We start from the raw sequence: 17,181 nt of genomic DNA, 5'->3' as shown, positions 1-17,181 counted from the left end.
TTGCTTTGCACTGTGGACTTGCCCTGAATCCTTTCTTGTGTGAGATCCAAGAACCTTCTCTTGGGGTCTGGATCGGGACTGCTTTCCTGTAACACACCTAGCCACATTACACATTTTAAAAAGCTGACAAACACCATAAACATTATAAAGTCTAGAAAATATCATAACACTATTATTAATCTATTGCTTGACACACCTCTATTATTCTTTCCTGCCTTTTTTGACTGCATACTCTTCAATCACATCTTCATGTGATAATTTCATAATATTTCCTAATTGAAGAGAATTGAAAGGCAATTTGGTCTTTCCTCCAGCATAGTGGATCAAAGTTTGTTTTTTATTATAGTTTAGAAAATTTTATTTTAGTTTTATAATTCTTATTTGTAAGGCTTTATAAATTTTTAGGATTGCCAAATCCTAAAAATGGTCAAATTTGGAAAAACCTCTATCAAGTTTCTTTCATGTATGAGCTGTAAACTTCTTGAGGCATTTGTATGTTTTTTGGCTAATTTTAAATACTCTTTAAGTTAACGACAGCCATTAACCAGTTTGTCATCAATATTCTCGTATTTATATATAGTAAATTTGTGTTATATTCATAGATATTGGAATTTCATGCTGTATCAGTCTGTGTGCAAATGGGAGAGAAAAATCACACAGTAATTTGATAGATAATAGATAAAGTTTAATAAAAAGAAGTAAAGAGAACAAACCAAGAAAATACAGAAATCACAGATAATAGGAGCAGCTACTATCCCCAAGGCTAAGATAGAGCCACCAAGACCTCCTCCTCCACAACCAGGACTGAGAACAGACATTGACTTGCAGATATGCAGAGAGGCTGGTGTGGTGCTCAGCAGTGGAACTTGCCAGGAAACTGCCCTGTGGAGTGCTGGTGAAAGCTGATGATGGAGAGGTCTCTCACACGACTGCCTAAGAGGCTGCCAGGGGAAGCTGCAGGCTCCTGTATGCTGCAGAGGCTGGGCCCTGGAGAAGCTGCAAGCACTGCAGGAGCCCGTGCTGGAGAAACCTTATACACTGCAGGAGTCTGATGCTGGAGAAGGCATAAGCTGAAATCTTGTGTGCTGCAGGAACCTATCCAAGCCCATCGCAACCAGGAAGCAAACCCGTTTCCTCCTGCAATGTCTCTCCAGCGCCCTCTATTCGCAAAGCTTCAGTGCCAGCTGGCAAGCAAAAATTATTTAAAGGGCCTTCATCCATTTTTCAAAAAGCAGTCAAAAAGGCAATACATAGTAACCATACATATGTCAAATCAGTGAGAAGTTTACATTGTTTTCCATGTGATCAACTCTTCTTCACAGGTTGGAGTATCCAACAATCCAATAACCTTGTCTCTTCCTTTTTTTTGAGTTACTGCTTTTGTTATGCTCTGAAAAAAAAATTGCTGCCATTTGCCTCTCAGTGTCAGAATAATCTCCATTGACTGTACTGTTTTCCTGTATGTCTTTTGTTTCATATTCCATTACTGTTTTTAATCAGAATTTTTTCTCAATTCTTTAGTAACTAAATTTAAAGTTAATAAAAGAAAGCACCCTTCACGTGTTTCCAAACTAGCAGTCGATAATTTCTAGCTAGTTGTACTGGAACATTCCAAAATGGTTTTCCAAATTGCAGTAAATGTGGCATATTCCCAACTCAATTTTCTTTAGCTGGATTCTTAAAATGCCCACTGCCATTTCAATGCCATCTGACATTGGGGAATGTCTAATAGATGGGAAATCTGAAATTATCCTACTTTTGCAAATTTTAGAAAAACATATAGTCATGTAAAAACATGTGACCATGTAAAACTATATAGCTATTTAGCTCAGACCCTGCCACTGGTTCATTGCTTTATTCCATCATACTAAAGTTTCTAGTCCACTCTGGACACTTTCAAAAAATAGACTCTGGGCTGGACGTGGTGGCTTATATGCCTGTAATCCAACACTTTGAGAGGCCAAGTGGGTGGATTGCTTGAGCTCAGGGGTTGGAGATCAGCCTGGGCAGCATGGCAAAATCCTGTCACTACAAAAAATACAAAAATTAGCCAGGCATGGTGGTGTGTGCCCATAGTCTCAGTTACCTGAGGGGCTCAGGCGGGAGAATCACTGGAGCCCGAGAAGTGGTGGCTGCAGTGAGCTGTGTTCTGGCCAATGCGCTCCAGTCTGGGTGACAAAGCAAGACCTTGTCTCAAAATAAAAAGGACACTGTATGCCATTACAAGCCCATATTGCCATATTGGTACCAAGCAAAACGTGATCTCGGATGTCTACACAGGTATCTATGCCTGCTCCCCTTGGCTCCTCGGCTCCCCTTTCTGCATGCCTTGAATCCTATTGCACACTCTATCTTGGCCCTTATTCTTTTACTAGCCCAGAAGTTGATAATTCTTCAGAATTCAGAAGCCAGGCAGATCTTGTAAATGAGGGAAGCTGTTCTGTTAGGAAAGGAGGGATTATGAAGAAGAGGAGATGACATGTCCTATTGAAAGAACACTGTTGTCATGCAGAAATACCTGTTCGGCATAATCATCTGATTTTTCAAGAGAAGACAAAAATCCAGATTGTTATGTGAAATCTCCCAAATAATAAAAATAGGCAATTAAAAAATACTTGGAACACTGTGGGTCAAATAGTTTTCTTCTAAAGTAAATTTGATATCTAACAGACCATTCAAATGAACAGAAGTGACATCCTCTATCCTGTCCCATTTTCCAATTACATCATGTTTTATTATAATAATAGCACCTATTACTACCTGACATTTGTTTATTATCTGACAGTTCACGACCTCCCACTATAAAGAAATTTCATAAATAGGGAGCTTGTATGAATTGCTCGCTGCGATATCCCTTAGCATCTAGAAGGGCACCTGGCATACAATGCACTCAATATGTTTGTTGAGTGAATGAGTGATTGGGCTTTCATGCTTTTGAACATGCCATTTTTGTTTCTTTTCAATATGAGTGTAAGGGTACTCCCTCACTCCTCCAGTCCCAAGACCATGATCAGCACTTTCCCCAAGTGAATCTCCTTTCCAGTCAGGCCCCAAACTGACAGGGAAGGAGAAGCAAACATAATTATCTTCTTCTCCACCTCAAAAAGCTATGAAGTTTTTAATATTAAACCTTACGAATCAAGATGTTTACATTTACATTGCAACTGAATTAAATGTCATTAACATTTTAAATTATATTTCAGTCAAGAATGTTAGTGTGTTGACCAAAATCTAAGATTCAGATGAATTTCTTTTTTTTTTTTTATTTTGAGACAAGGTCTTGCTCACTCTATCACCTAGGCTGGAGTGCAGTGGCATGAACACACCTCACTGCAGCCTCAACCTCCTGAGCTCAAGCAATTCTCTTGCCTCTACCTCCCAAAGTGCTGGGATTACAGGTATAAGCCACCATGTCCGGCCTAGACACATTTCTTTAGCCAAAAATATAAAAGATAACTGATTACAAATATAATACACATAATAGTCCAAAATTGTAGTTTCACGAAAATGTTTGTTTTGTTCTGTTTTGGTATGTTAATACTTACACTTCTCACTATGGGGTTTGAAGTTTCAAGAAACTGAGATTCTTTGAAGCATTTGCATGTCTTTTAATTTGTTCTTGTATGCATATATTGATTATAGATTCACGTAATATAGATTATTAGATCTGGTCATTTTAGAAGAGAGCTAAGTAGGCTAAAGAAATGGCCATGTGTAGTGGCTCACACCTGTAATCCCAGCACTTTGGGAGGCTGAGGCAGGCGAATTGCTTGAGCTCAGGAGTTCAAGACTACCTTGAACAACATGGTAAAACCCCGTTTCTACCAAAAACACAAAAAAATTAGCCAGGCATAGTGGTGTGCATCTGTGGTCCCAGCTACTCAGGAGGCTGAGGCAGGAGGATCGCTTGAGCCCAGTAGGTGGAGGTTGCAGTGAGCCTAGGTCACACCACTGCACTCCAGCTAGGGCAACACAGTAAGACACTGTCTCAAAAAAAAAAAATTAATTTTGTTCCCCTTTTTTGGGGAAATGTAGGACAAAAGACTCTTTCGGTCGCCACTGGTTGGAATTTATCAAAAGAGTTGAAGGCCAAAGATTTATATTTGTATGACTGTGTTGGTATCTTTAAAATTAAAGCTGAATCCACAGTCTTGTACCTTGTGTGAAAAGAACAGATGGATGACAGTTATCGCAGAAAGGGAAAATCCAGGGGTTAGCAATTGTGACTATTTCTCCAGCACTGAACACAGAAGAGCACGCCATCCTAGATATATCAGGCCTGCTTAATTTAATGTAATAATTCAGTATTGAAAATATGTGACTCTCTCCCTTTGTTCTGAGCAATCCTCTCTGGTTTTCCACATAGGTTTGCTACCCTAAAGCACATCTCATTCTCAGCTGGAGCTGTCCATCAGAATTACCTGGGGAGCTTTTAAAAAATAATAACACTGGAGCCTCTCCCAGGGCCAACGGAGCCAGAATCTCTGAGGGTGGGGCCTGGCATAGGTATTTTTAAAAAGCTCCCTGAGTGGTTCTAAAATGCAGCCAGGGTTGAAAACCTGTGGTCTAAAGAAGACAATGTGCTAACCAGATTTCCCTATTCCAAATCCTTCAATGGAAGAAAATCCAAATCCTTACCATAAGCTTCAAGGTCGTATATGATCTGGGCCCTGTCTACCACTCTGTGGCCACCACCTATCACATTCCCGTTACCCCCTATATTCTAGCCCTGTTGGTTGTATTAGTTACCTATTGCTGCATAAGAAATTACTCCTCAACTTACAGGCTAAAAGCAACAAACACTTATTCTCTCACAGTTTCTATAGGCCAGGAATCCAGGCCCAGTTTAGGCAGTGCCTCTGGCTTGAAGTTTCTCACAAGGCTCCAGACCAGGAGTTGACCACGACTGCAGTCTCATCTGAAGGCTCAACAGGGGGAGGACTCACTTCCAAGCTCACTTAAGTGGACCTTTTTTCCATATGGCCGTTGGACTGAACGCCTCAGCTCCCTCTTGCTGGCTGTAGGCCAGAGGCCTCCCTCAGTTCCTTGCCGTGTGGACCACTCCACAGGATGGCTTGTGGCAGCTTGCTTCATCAGAGTAAGTGTGTCTGGGGTCCCCAGGACCACCCCCACATTAAGAAATGAGCTAGAAGGACTCATAGGACTCCTCATAAGTTGCACTCACACTAGGATTTATTAAAGCAGTATAGTAAAGATAAACAGCCAGATTATAAAGGAAGTAGGCCCCAGCAGAGTCTGCACGGATCCATTTGCAGGCTCCCTTATGCTCTCACATTCCACAAGAGCTCACACAGATCACATTCTTCTCCCAGCAACAAAAATGCAGAAATGTTTGTGTGATGCTTCTGTCCAAAGAAGCCTATTAAAACTCAGCAACCAAAGGTCTTGTCATAGGCTAGTCACACAAGCACCCTGTGCCTCACTCATGCCAAAATTCCAGATTTCTGGGAAGAAAGCGGGTATTCAGCATAAGCCATATTGTTTGCACAAACAGTCTAGGCATAGTGAGCCTCCCTCATCAATTAGGGAGAGTTATATTAGCATAGGGACCTATGTACCTGTCAAGTTCCCAGATGCCAGCCAATGGCCAACCTTACAAGCTGGCATTTCTAAGGATAGCAGTCTCGGTTCTGCTATGTTAATCTTTTTCTGCACAGCAAGAAAACAAGAGAGAAAAAAAATGCTCAAGACAGAAGCCAACAATTTTAACCTAACATTGGCAGTGACATTTCATCACCTCTACAGCATTCTATTCATTGGAGGCTAGTGACTAAATCCAGTCCACACTCTAGGGGAGAGAATTTCACTCTCCCAGAGTTCATTGGGAGTCATTTTAGAGGCTGCCTACCACACTGGTCTACTTTTTTTTTTTTTTTTTTTTTTTAGATGGAGTCTTGCTCTGTCACCCAGGCTGGAGTGCAGTGGCGTGATCTCGGCTCACTGCAACTTCTGCTTCCTGGGTTCAAGTGATTCTCGTGCCTCAGCCTCCCCAGTAGCTGGGATTACAGGCATGTGCCACCATGCCTGGCTAATTTTTGTATTTTTCGTAGCGACAGGATTTCATCATGTTGGCCAGGCTGGTCTCGAACTCCTGGCCACAAGTGATCGCCCACCTTGGCTTCTCAAAGTGTTGGGATTACAAGCGTGAGCCACCGCATCCGGCCACTGGCCTACTTTTTATTCTTCAACACCTCCCCAACCCCCAAATTATTTCTGTGCTTTAGAGCCTTTGCATGTAATATTTTCCCTACCTGCTACAGTCTCCTCCACTTCATTCAGGTTTCAGCTTAAATGTAACCTTCTGAGGGGCATATTCCCTGGTTATCCAATTTAAAATAGTACACACTTCTTCCCAAGAATTTTCATCACCTTATCCTGCTATATTTTTCTTTATGACAGTTACCATTATCTACAATTAAATATTTCTTTGTTGACACAGCTGTGCAAATTGCATGACAGCAGCAATCTTGTCTGTTTTGTTCACTGTTTATACAGTTACATAATAGTAGCTGACACATATTAAACACTTATCAAAATCAAGTTATTAAATGAGTAAGTGAGCAGCATTCCAGAACACCCCAAAGTTATATTTCTTAGCAAAAATAACTATATCTTATACATCTGTCTCTTCTGAGTTTGCTTAGTCTGAGTCTATGTCCAAGAGAGTGATCTGATCACCTTTGGCTAAAGTGTAATATTAAGTTTCTAGGGTTATAGATCTGAAAACCAATCCTGGACCAAACTACCTCACTGAGATAATGCCAACTTAGAGGTCTGCCTAAGAGGTCTGCCAGCCACGCTCCTGAGATGGCACTTCTATATCATCAATTACCTCTCCATGTGCTTCCTCCACAAATATTTACTAAGGGTCCACCTGTGTCAGGCTCTATGCCAGCAAATAATTCATTTGTGAAAAAGACAATCTCTGCTTTCAAGAATGTTACAGTCTAGGAAATAATCTTATATTAATTAAGGTATAATTCAGAATATAAATAGATTTCAAAGAGATGAACCAATAAAGACAAGATTAAATATAGCTCTTAAATTTGGATCAAATTCACTAAAAGTTATTATAAAATTTGACATTTTACAGGTGAAGTTAGGAATATGTTGTTATAAATACTGCTACTAATAGCCACACTTATTGAGTATTCTCTGTTAGTCACTGTGCTGGGAGCACAGGTGTAAAATCCAAATCAACCAGAGTTCTTGGTTCCAGCAACCGAAGCTAACTCTAGCTGACTACACTGTAGAAGAGCTTAATCAATGCTCGTAGACTTGCTTGGGCAGCCTGGAGAAACAGGCTTTTGGCTGAATTTCCAGGATTAATGCCACAGAACTGGGCCAATGAGGAAACTACCATCACTGTCACCAAGCACTAGATGGTACACCTTGCACTGATGCCACTTCTGCACCAAGAACCAGTTTTAATGCAGTTAATGCTGCCCACACTGATGTTACTTCTGTACCAAGAACGCAACTGGTCGCCACTGCAGCAACCACCCCTGCTGCCTTTAGAGAGTGCTCCCAGATCCTTCCCTCCTATGCCATTAGTTCCTGCATCATAATTTGGTTTTATTACAGCTGAATGATGAAGCCCAAGGTTACATGGATCTGTCCTCATTGCAAGGAAAATAAAGTACCCAAGAAAATAAGTATTAAACACTTTCAACATCTACAAAGTAGAAGGATCTTTGTCCCATCCATTACCCATAAATGGGGAATTCTATAACACAGAAAGAGTTTAGATGCTGAGAAGCCTAAAGAAATGGTATTATCTTTTTCAGTCTCCACAACAACTCTGGACACAGGAATTATCTTCCAAAAATCAAAATTTAGGAAATTCCTTACCCAAGAGTGGCAGTGTTAGTACTCAAACTCAGCCATGTTTGTCTCCAAAGCCATATTCTTGACTAGAATTTTATACTCCTACTTCTCTAGAGGAGTAGTTGTTTCCTGGAAATATTTTTTTTTAAATGAGACTAGTTTTCTTTACATAAATAGAATATTCCATTGGCAATTCTAAATGAAATCATCTCTAAAGCCTGATACTTATTAGCAATAAAAATTCTCAAACATACGTTATCTTCTTGTATGTGATGATAATGTTACTGGCAAAAAAAAACACAGTACATATTTCTTTGCAATTAATTTCTAGTAGTGGTGACAAGATTTGAACTGGATTGTATACACAGAATTACCCAGACTTGTTGTGGCAAAAGGTGTTTGCAAAACAAATAATGGGCCGGGCATGGTGGCTTGCTGTAATCCCAGCACTTTGGAAGGCCAAGGTGGGCAGATAACCTGAGGTCTGGAGTTCTAGACCAGCCTAGCCAACATGGCAAAACCCCGTCTCTACTAAAAACACAAAAATTAGCCACGCATGGTGGCGTGTGCCTGTAATCCCAGCTACTTGGGAGGCTGAGGCAGGAGAATCGCTTGAACCTGGGAGGTGGAGGTTGCAGTGAGCCAAGACCATGCCACAGCACTCCAGCCCGGGTAACAGAGGGAGACTCTGTCTCAGAAAAACAAAAACAAAAACAAATAATAATGTTACCCTAATTGCCATGATTACAATGTAACCATGATTTGTGACCAAGGAGCATCTCTAAATTTAACTGACCCACATTGCAACTGAGCACACAGCTTAACATTATCCTTTAAGTAACTGAGTTTACCAGCTGATGCCATCTAAGAACAGAATCCTCTGGTAGCCATTTGTGCACTCAAGCACTTTTTGAAGTGCTCTTCATCTCCTTTGTGTACCAGGCACTAGGTTGCATTAGGGATTCAGAGGCAAATAAGCTATAGAAGAACTTAAGTCCAGGAAGGGGAGAGGTCAGCCTGGATAGTCTCCGTGCCTGAGCCCGGGCCTCTTCATATCTTGCCCAATCTAGTAGTTCATACACTTCTTTCCTGGGCTACTGCTGACCTTTCTTCAAAGAGCAGTCACATGAATAAACTTTTAAAGATTTAAGTAGAGGCCGGGCGTGGTGGCTCACGCCTGTAATTCCAGCACTTTGGGAGGCCGAGGCGGGTGGATCATGAGGTCAGGAGATCGAGACCATCCCGGCTAACATGGTGAAACCCCGTCTCTACTAAAAATACAAAAAAAAATTAGCCGGGCGTGGTGGCGGGCGCTTGTAGTCCCAGATACCTGGGAGGCTGAGGAAGAAGAATGGCGTGAACCCGGGAAGCGGAGCTTGCAGTGAGCCGAGATCGCGCCACTGCACTCCAGCCTGGGTGACAGAGCGAGACTCCATCTCAAAAAAAAAAAAAAAAAAAAAAAGATTTAAGTAGTATTATGCGCCCCCTCCCCGCCCGCTCCAGATCCTCCGGCAGCTTCCCATTGCCCTTTGAACAACATCTAAACTCATTACCATGGCCTATAAGGACCTAGGTGGTCTGACGCCTGCCTACTTCTCCAGACTCCACAAATGCTCTTCTATCACTTTGGTACCAGGTACACCGGTCTACTTTCTGATCCTTGAAAGCACAAAACATAGGGTTGCACTTGCCATTCTCTCTGCCCAAAATGTTCTTGCCTCTTTCTTGTCGTTCAGGTCTCTCTTCATATGCTGCCTCTTCCAAGAGGCCTTCCTTGGGTAGCTACTACCCTGCCCCACTGACAGCTCTGTTTCCAACAACCCTGGTTCTGTTTCCTTTACAAAACCTACTACTGTCTGAAATTATCTATGTGTTCTCACACCTGTAATCCCAGCACTTTGGGAGGCCAAAGCTGGTGGATCACTTGAAGTCAGGAGTGTGAGACCAGCCTGGCCAACATAGTGAAACCCCATCTCCATCAAAAAATACAAAAATTTGCCAGGCATGGTGGCAGGTGCCTATAATTCCAGTTACTCTGGAGGCTGAGGCAGGAGAATCGCTTGAACCCAGAAGGTGGAGGTTGCACTGAGCTGAGACCATGCCACTGCACTCCAGCCTGGGCGACAGAGTGAGACCCTATTGAGAGAGAGAGAGAGAGAGAGAGAGAGAGAAATTATCTATGTGTTAATTCATTTACTTATTTATTTAGTTTTAGTCAACCAGAATATAAGTTTTGTGACAGCAGGACCTTAATTGTCTTATTCATAGGTATTTCCTCAGTGCCTAGAAAGGTGCCTGATTTATCCCCGGCACTCAAAAAACAAAACAAAACAAAACAAAACCCTACCTTTTTGAATAGATGAAGCACGAACTGCAGTAATCTCTTATCTTCTTTCCCTGCCTTCAGTCGTGTTTGCTCTGATCACCCACCACTCTCTGCCAGAGTGTATCCAAAGAATAAAATCAATCATATTGCTTTCCCTAGATATGACTTATAATAACTTACATAATGAGGTAAGAACTACTGAACATGACATATAGGCTCTGGATATAGATGGCTGTATATGCCTTGATATTATCTTATTTATTCATATGTGTATGTTTGTGTGTGCACTACAGTACTTAGTCTTTTCAAGATGCTAGAACAAAATACATTGGATGGGGCACTGATACACAACAGAAATTTATTGCTCACAGTTCTAGAGGCTGGGATGCTCAAGACTGAGGTGCCAGCAGATCTGGTGTATGGTGAGGGGTCATTCCTCATGGATGGTGCCTTCTATGTGTCTTCACATGGTAGAAGGGGAGAATAGGCTCCCTCGGGACTCTTTTAGGAACATTAATTCCATTACTGAGGGCTCCACCCTCATCTCATGTGTTAATTACCTCCAAAGGGGCCCCCTCTTAATACTATCAAATTGGGGACTAGGTTTCAACATGTAAATTTGGGGAGTCAAAGACATTGAGACCATAGTACTTTGTTTAATTTATTTACTTTCATATCTAATTACTTTCAACACTAATTCTAGTAAGTACCTCTATGAAAGACATTTTCTCAGGTTCATCTTTGTATCTAGAGAACCTGATGTAACACCTGATACACATGAATTTATAGATGGGATTCATTCATTTTAATATTCAAGAAATATTTATTCAGTTCCAGGCTCTACTATGTACTAAGCATTATATTCCAGTCACTGGAGATATACCAGCAAACCAAAGTCCCTGTCCTCAGGAAGTTTACATTCCGCTAAGGTAAACTGACTATAAAACAATAAACAACTAATTATACAAGAAAATGTTGGATAGTGAAAAGTCCCTTGAATCAAAATGAAGAAGTACAATTTTCTAAGGGAACTTCCCTCTACAAAACAACTAGATCCTGCATAAAAAATAGACCTCTTGGGTTTATAGGGTATGACAGATATGAGAGACACCAAATAGGATTGGCTGCTACAGAAGGAAAGCTAGATACCCTGAAAGCACCTGCCACTATCAGCACTGCAAGGGAGTAGCCGTGGAATAGCAGCAAGGTAGGGGCAGTGAGCTGAGACTCTCAGGCCAAACTGAGACCCTGAAAGGGAACATGAACGGTATCGGGTCAAGTAACTCCCCTGGATCCCAAGTAGAACATTGCAGATCCTCTCTGAGGGAGATCCTCAATGCATGCTCTCAAGTATTAACTCACAATAAGGTTCATCAAACCCAAAATAAACACAACGCCATGAGTAAGAGTCAGCAGAAACCACACATACATTGGACCTAATATAATAACTACATAATATAAGATAATATATATAATATAATATTATAATATTATATTATTGTAATATAATTATTAATATATATTATATTTAATATATTATATATTTTATAATAGAATATAATACATTATATATTTTATAATAGAATATAATATATTATATATTTCATAATAGAATATAATATATTATATATTTTATAATAGAATATAATATATTATATATTTTATAATAGAATATATATTTTATAATAGAATATATTATATATTCTATTATAGAATATATTATATATTCTATAATAGAATATATTATATATTCTATAATAGAATATATTATATATTCTATAATAGAATATATTATATATTCTATAATAGAATATATTATATATTCTATAATAGAATATATTATATATTTTATAATAGAATATAATATATTATATATTTTATAATAGAATATATTATATATTTTATAATAGAATATAATATATTATATTTTATAATAGAATATAATATATTATATTTTATAATAGAATATAATATATTATATATTTTATAATAGAATATAATATATTATATATTTTATAATAGAATATATAATATATTATAATAAATATAATTAATATAATTAATATTGTTAATATAATATATAATATATTATAATATATAATATTATATAATATATTATATATAATATATATTATATATAATATATATTATATATTATAATATATTATATATTATATAATATACCGATACCGATATAATATAATGACCCGATACTGTTCATGTTCCCTTTCAGGGTCTCAGTTTGGCCTGAGAGTCTCAGCTCACTGCCCCTACCTTGCTGCTATTCCACGGCTACTCCCTTGCAGTGCTGATAGTGGCAGGTGCTTTCAGGGTATCTAGCTTTCCTTCTGTAGCAGCCAATCTTATTTGGTGTCTCTCATATCTGTCATACTCTATAAACCCAAGAGGTCTATTTTTTATGCAGGATCTAGTTGTTTTGTAGAGGGAAGTTCCCTTAGAAAATTGTACTTCTTCATTTTGATTCAAGGGACTTTTCACTATCCAACATTTTCTTGTATATATTATATATATTATATATTATATAATATATATTATATATACATATTATATAATATATATTATAATATATAATATATTATATAATATATATTATAATATATAATATATTATATAATATATATTATAATATATAATATATAATATATTATATATTATAATATATATTATATACATAATTATAATATATAATATATAATATAATATATATATTATATAATAACATAAGAACGACATATATTGAATATCAGACAAGGAATTTAAAAGCCATATAGAAAATATTTGAAAAAATTAGAAAGGGGTCACAAAATTGAGCAAGAACTAAATCTCCAAAAGTGATTTGAAAAAGAACCAGACATGAAACATAAAATTGTATAATAAAAAACTCAACAGATGGGCTAAATAGAAGGCTATACACAGCACAAAAGAAAACTAACAAAAGACATATCTGAAAAATGCAGCATGGCAGATAGAAAAAAAAGTAGAGATGGTAAAAGATATGCAACAAAAGGAGGTGTCCACTTGACGTTCCGTAAGAATAAAGAGAATGAAAACAACTAATGAAATAAAATTTAAAAAAAAATTTTTTTTTTTTTGAGACAGAGTCTTGCTCTGTCGCCCAGGTTGGAGTGCAGTGGTGCAATCTCGGCTCACTGCAAGCTGCGCCTCCCGGGTTCACGCCATTCTCCTGCCTCAGCCTCCTGAGTAGCTGCTACAGGTGCCAACCACCACGCCCGGCTAATTTTTTGTATTTTTAGTAGAGACAGGGTTTCACCGTGTTAGCCAGGATGGTCCCAATCTCCTGACCTTGTGATCTGCCTGCCTCAGCCTCCCAAAGTGCTGGGATTACAGGCGTGAGCCAACGTGCCCGGCCAATAAAAAATTTTTAAAGACATAATGGCTGCATTTTTTTTTCAGAAAAGAAAAGATATCATTGCAAAGGTACAATGTAAACTAAACATGATAAATTGAAAATTTGTGTGTAATGAAACTGCAGAACATCAAAGACAAAGAGAAGATCTTAAAAGCACTCAGAGGGAAAACATAACCTATGAAAAATGACAAACTGACAACAGACATCTCAACAATAAAACTAAAGCCATAATAAACATTTTTTTAAATGTTGAGAGAAATTAACTACTAATTTAGAAATGTGCTCCCAGAAAAACTATCATTCAAGAATGAGGATGAAATAAAGACAATGATAATAAAAACTGGGGATGAGTGTTCTACACCACTGGAATTTTTAAAGGATGTTCTTTAAAAAGAAGAAAGTGATTCTAGAAAGAAATTCTGAGATGTAAGAAAGAATGAGAAACAAACAAATTGGTAAATATATAGTATTTACCAGTATATATTTATATACTGGTATATATTTTATAGACCATGTCTGTTTAGATTTACCAGTATATATTTATAGTGGTAAATATAAACCAGCATATATTTATACTGGTAAATCTAAACAAATATTGTCTATAAAAATATTATTAATTAATTTGTAAATTTTTAAAAAATAGACAAAATGATGAACAAAAAAAATGAATGGACATCAGGAGGGAGGTGATCAGAGTTCTAAAGTTCTCATATTTCTCCAAATATCAACATTTTACAGACTCATAGTACAATGATTAAAACTAGGAAATTAATATTGATACAGTCTTATTAAATTAATGTACAGACTTTGTTCAATTTTACCAATTGTCCCACTAATGTCCTCTTTTTAGTCCAGGATCACACATTGCATGGGTGGGTACATTAGTCAGCTTGGACTGCCATAACAGAATACCATGGATTGAGTGGTTTAAACAACAGAAATTTATTTTCTCATAGTTCCAGAATTTGAAAGTCTAAGATCAAGGTTCCAGCACACTTGGTTTCTGATGAGGCTTCTCCCCTCCTGGCTTGCAGATAGCTTACCTTCCTGCTGTGTCCTCACATGGACTTTCCTCTCCGTGCATGTAGGAGAGAGAGAGAGAATCTGTAATGTCTCTTTCTCTTATAAGGACACCAGTCCTATCAGATTAAGGTTCCACCCTGATGACCTCATTTAACCTTAATTATCTCCTTAAAGGCTGTATCTCCAAATACAGTCACACTGAGGACTAGGGCTTCAATATATGAAAGGCGGAGGGGAACAATTCTGTTCATAACAATGGGCTTGTGACTACTTCAGCCAATACAGTTGAAGTAATGCTACATAACAAGGGGAAGGGACAGAGACCCTATCTCTCAATGGGAAATGTCAGAGTTTACAGCCTTATTTTAAACTATCCCAAAGAATAAGGATCCGATAATAGCTAAGATATTTCTGAAAAAAGAACAACTAGGGAAATCTGTACTTCCAGATATCAAGATGATGACGATGATGATGATGATTAGAAACAGAGTCTCACTCTGTCACCAAGGCTGGAGTGCAGCAGTGTGATTATAGCTCACGGCAACCTTGAACTCCTGGGTTTAAGAGATCTTTCCACCTCAGCCTCCCAAGTAGCTAGGACTATAGGCATGTGCCACCACACTTGGCTAATTTTTCAAAAAAAGATTTTTTAGAGATGGGATCTCACTGTGTTGCCCAGGCTGGTTTCAAACTCCTGGCTTCAAGCAATTCTCCCACCTTGGCCTCCCAGGGTGCTGGGATTTCAGGTGTGAGCCACCTTGTCCCCCACCCCGACCCCACCCCGATATCAAGATTATTATAAAGCCATATAATTAAGACAATGTGATATTAGGATAGGGATAGACAACCAATGAAATAAAATAAAAAACCTAGGTGTAGGTACACATGCATATGTTGTTTTGTTTTGTTTTGTATTTTTAGTAGAGATGGGGTTTTGCCACATTGGCCAGGCTGGTCTTGAACTCCTGATCTCAGGTGATCCACCCATCTCAGGCCTCCCAAAGTGCTGGAATTACAGGTGTGAGCTACCATTCCTGGCCCACATGCATATGTTTTTAACATAACACAGGGGTAGTATTATAATTCAGTGGGAGAATAAGATATCCAATAAGTAATGCTCAGACAATCTAAATGGAGAAAAATCTTACTGGATCATATTACACACATAAGTCACTTACAGATTAAAAACTTATCGGTTCAGACAACATTTTAGAGAATTCAAGGCATCTGGGGAAAAGCATTCTAATGGCAACTCAGTCCCTGTCTCTTCATCCGAGGCCCATCTGCATTCCTCTTCTTAGATTTCCATGAGTCATCCCTATATTCTTATAAAAAACACCACCACCACCACCTGTTTTGTTTTTCCTTCAGCTTACTGTGCATGGTTTCTGCCACTTACTCAAGGTGTTTAAATTAAGCTGGCAGAAAGGAGAAGCCAAACATTTATCCAGCACTTATTTCATGCCCTGCATGATCTAAGTGCCTTAACTGTAGTAACTCATTTAATTCTCACAAACAGGCCAATGAGATAGTCACAGATTGTCCTCATTTTACATATGGACAGAGGCACAAAGAGGTTAAGGAACTTGCCCAAGATCACAGGGTTGATCAGTAGTAGAGCCGGGATTTTAATCTGGACATTCTGGCTCCAGATCCTAACAAAGTCACTGGAATTTGAACTTGGGTTGTCTAACTCCAAAGACCATATTCTTAACCTCTCTGTTGTGCTGCAAAGACCAGAGTATCACAGCAGCTTCTTGCGTTATTGTTTTATTTGTGGCTAGGTCAATCCCAGCTCCTGGAGTACGGCAGAGCCTTACAAAGAGCAGCCCTCTTCTGGCACAGACTTGGCAAAGGCCCGTTTTGGAAACAGACTGTGGTACCAGAAAACCCACAGGTACTTCCAATTCTGGGACCAGACCCCTCCTATGCTGTGTACACATTTTGGCTCATAAGTTGCCACACCAAACCCAGAAGGGAGATCATTCCCGCCCTCTTCCTCTACCCCAAACACCCACAGGAGAATTCACTGCAGAGGACAGGGAGCAGAATTCCTTTCCTGTCTGCATTTAGTCTCCCCTACTGCCAGAAGGAAACATGACTTACTGTGTCTGGAAGTCACAATTAAGTGCCCTGAGGTGCATCTGGCTCAAGGAAAACAGTATTTGTTGAATTCTTAAGTCCAGGACTCTGGTAGATGTGGCAAACAAACTTTTATACTGTTTGGATTTTGTAGGTCCTATAAAAATAATGCTTTCTTTCCATCTGTCACCTTCAGAAGCCTGTTTTTTAAGGAGCCAACACACAGGCTTCCCTTGTGCTCCTGTACCCTGCAGTCTGTGTGGGCCCTTGGCAATGAGAAGCTGTCACTGACAGAGCTACCTGAAGCCCGCTCAGAAACTGACACTTGCCCATCCTGTGTCTGAGAATTCTTTTTACATTTTTGAAAATTATACTTTGCTCAAGCAAACTACAGAGAAGGAAGACATTTTCTACCTAGACTGCTAGTTCTGGTTTGAGGAAACACAGCTTAGACGCTCATCATTTTCTATCCAAATCATAGGGTTTCATGTTGAAGCAATATGCAGCCATC

At 38.8% G+C, this 17,181-nt stretch overlaps 1 long non-coding RNA gene across 1 annotated transcript in view; it reads right to left on the bottom strand.

The window, feature by feature from the left end:
- Nucleotides 1–606: 606 nt before the first annotated feature.
- The window catches only part of LOC112441425 (uncharacterized), a 198,397-nt gene continuing 181,822 nt past the window's right edge, over nucleotides 607–17,181 (bottom strand). Inside the window, exons 6-7 of the long non-coding RNA XR_010108849.1 lie at nucleotides 10,196–10,284; nucleotides 607–9,984 (exon numbers count right to left, since the gene is read on the bottom strand). This is a non-coding gene — a long non-coding RNA (uncharacterized LOC112441425). The remainder of the gene's footprint in view (nucleotides 9,985–10,195; nucleotides 10,285–17,181) is intronic.

This window comes from Pan paniscus, chromosome 10 (genome assembly GCF_029289425.2).
Source record: "Pan paniscus chromosome 10, NHGRI_mPanPan1-v2.0_pri, whole genome shotgun sequence".
Lineage (NCBI taxonomy): Eukaryota > Metazoa > Chordata > Mammalia > Primates > Hominidae > Pan > Pan paniscus.
This window is presented reverse-complemented; position numbering and strand designations above follow the sequence as displayed.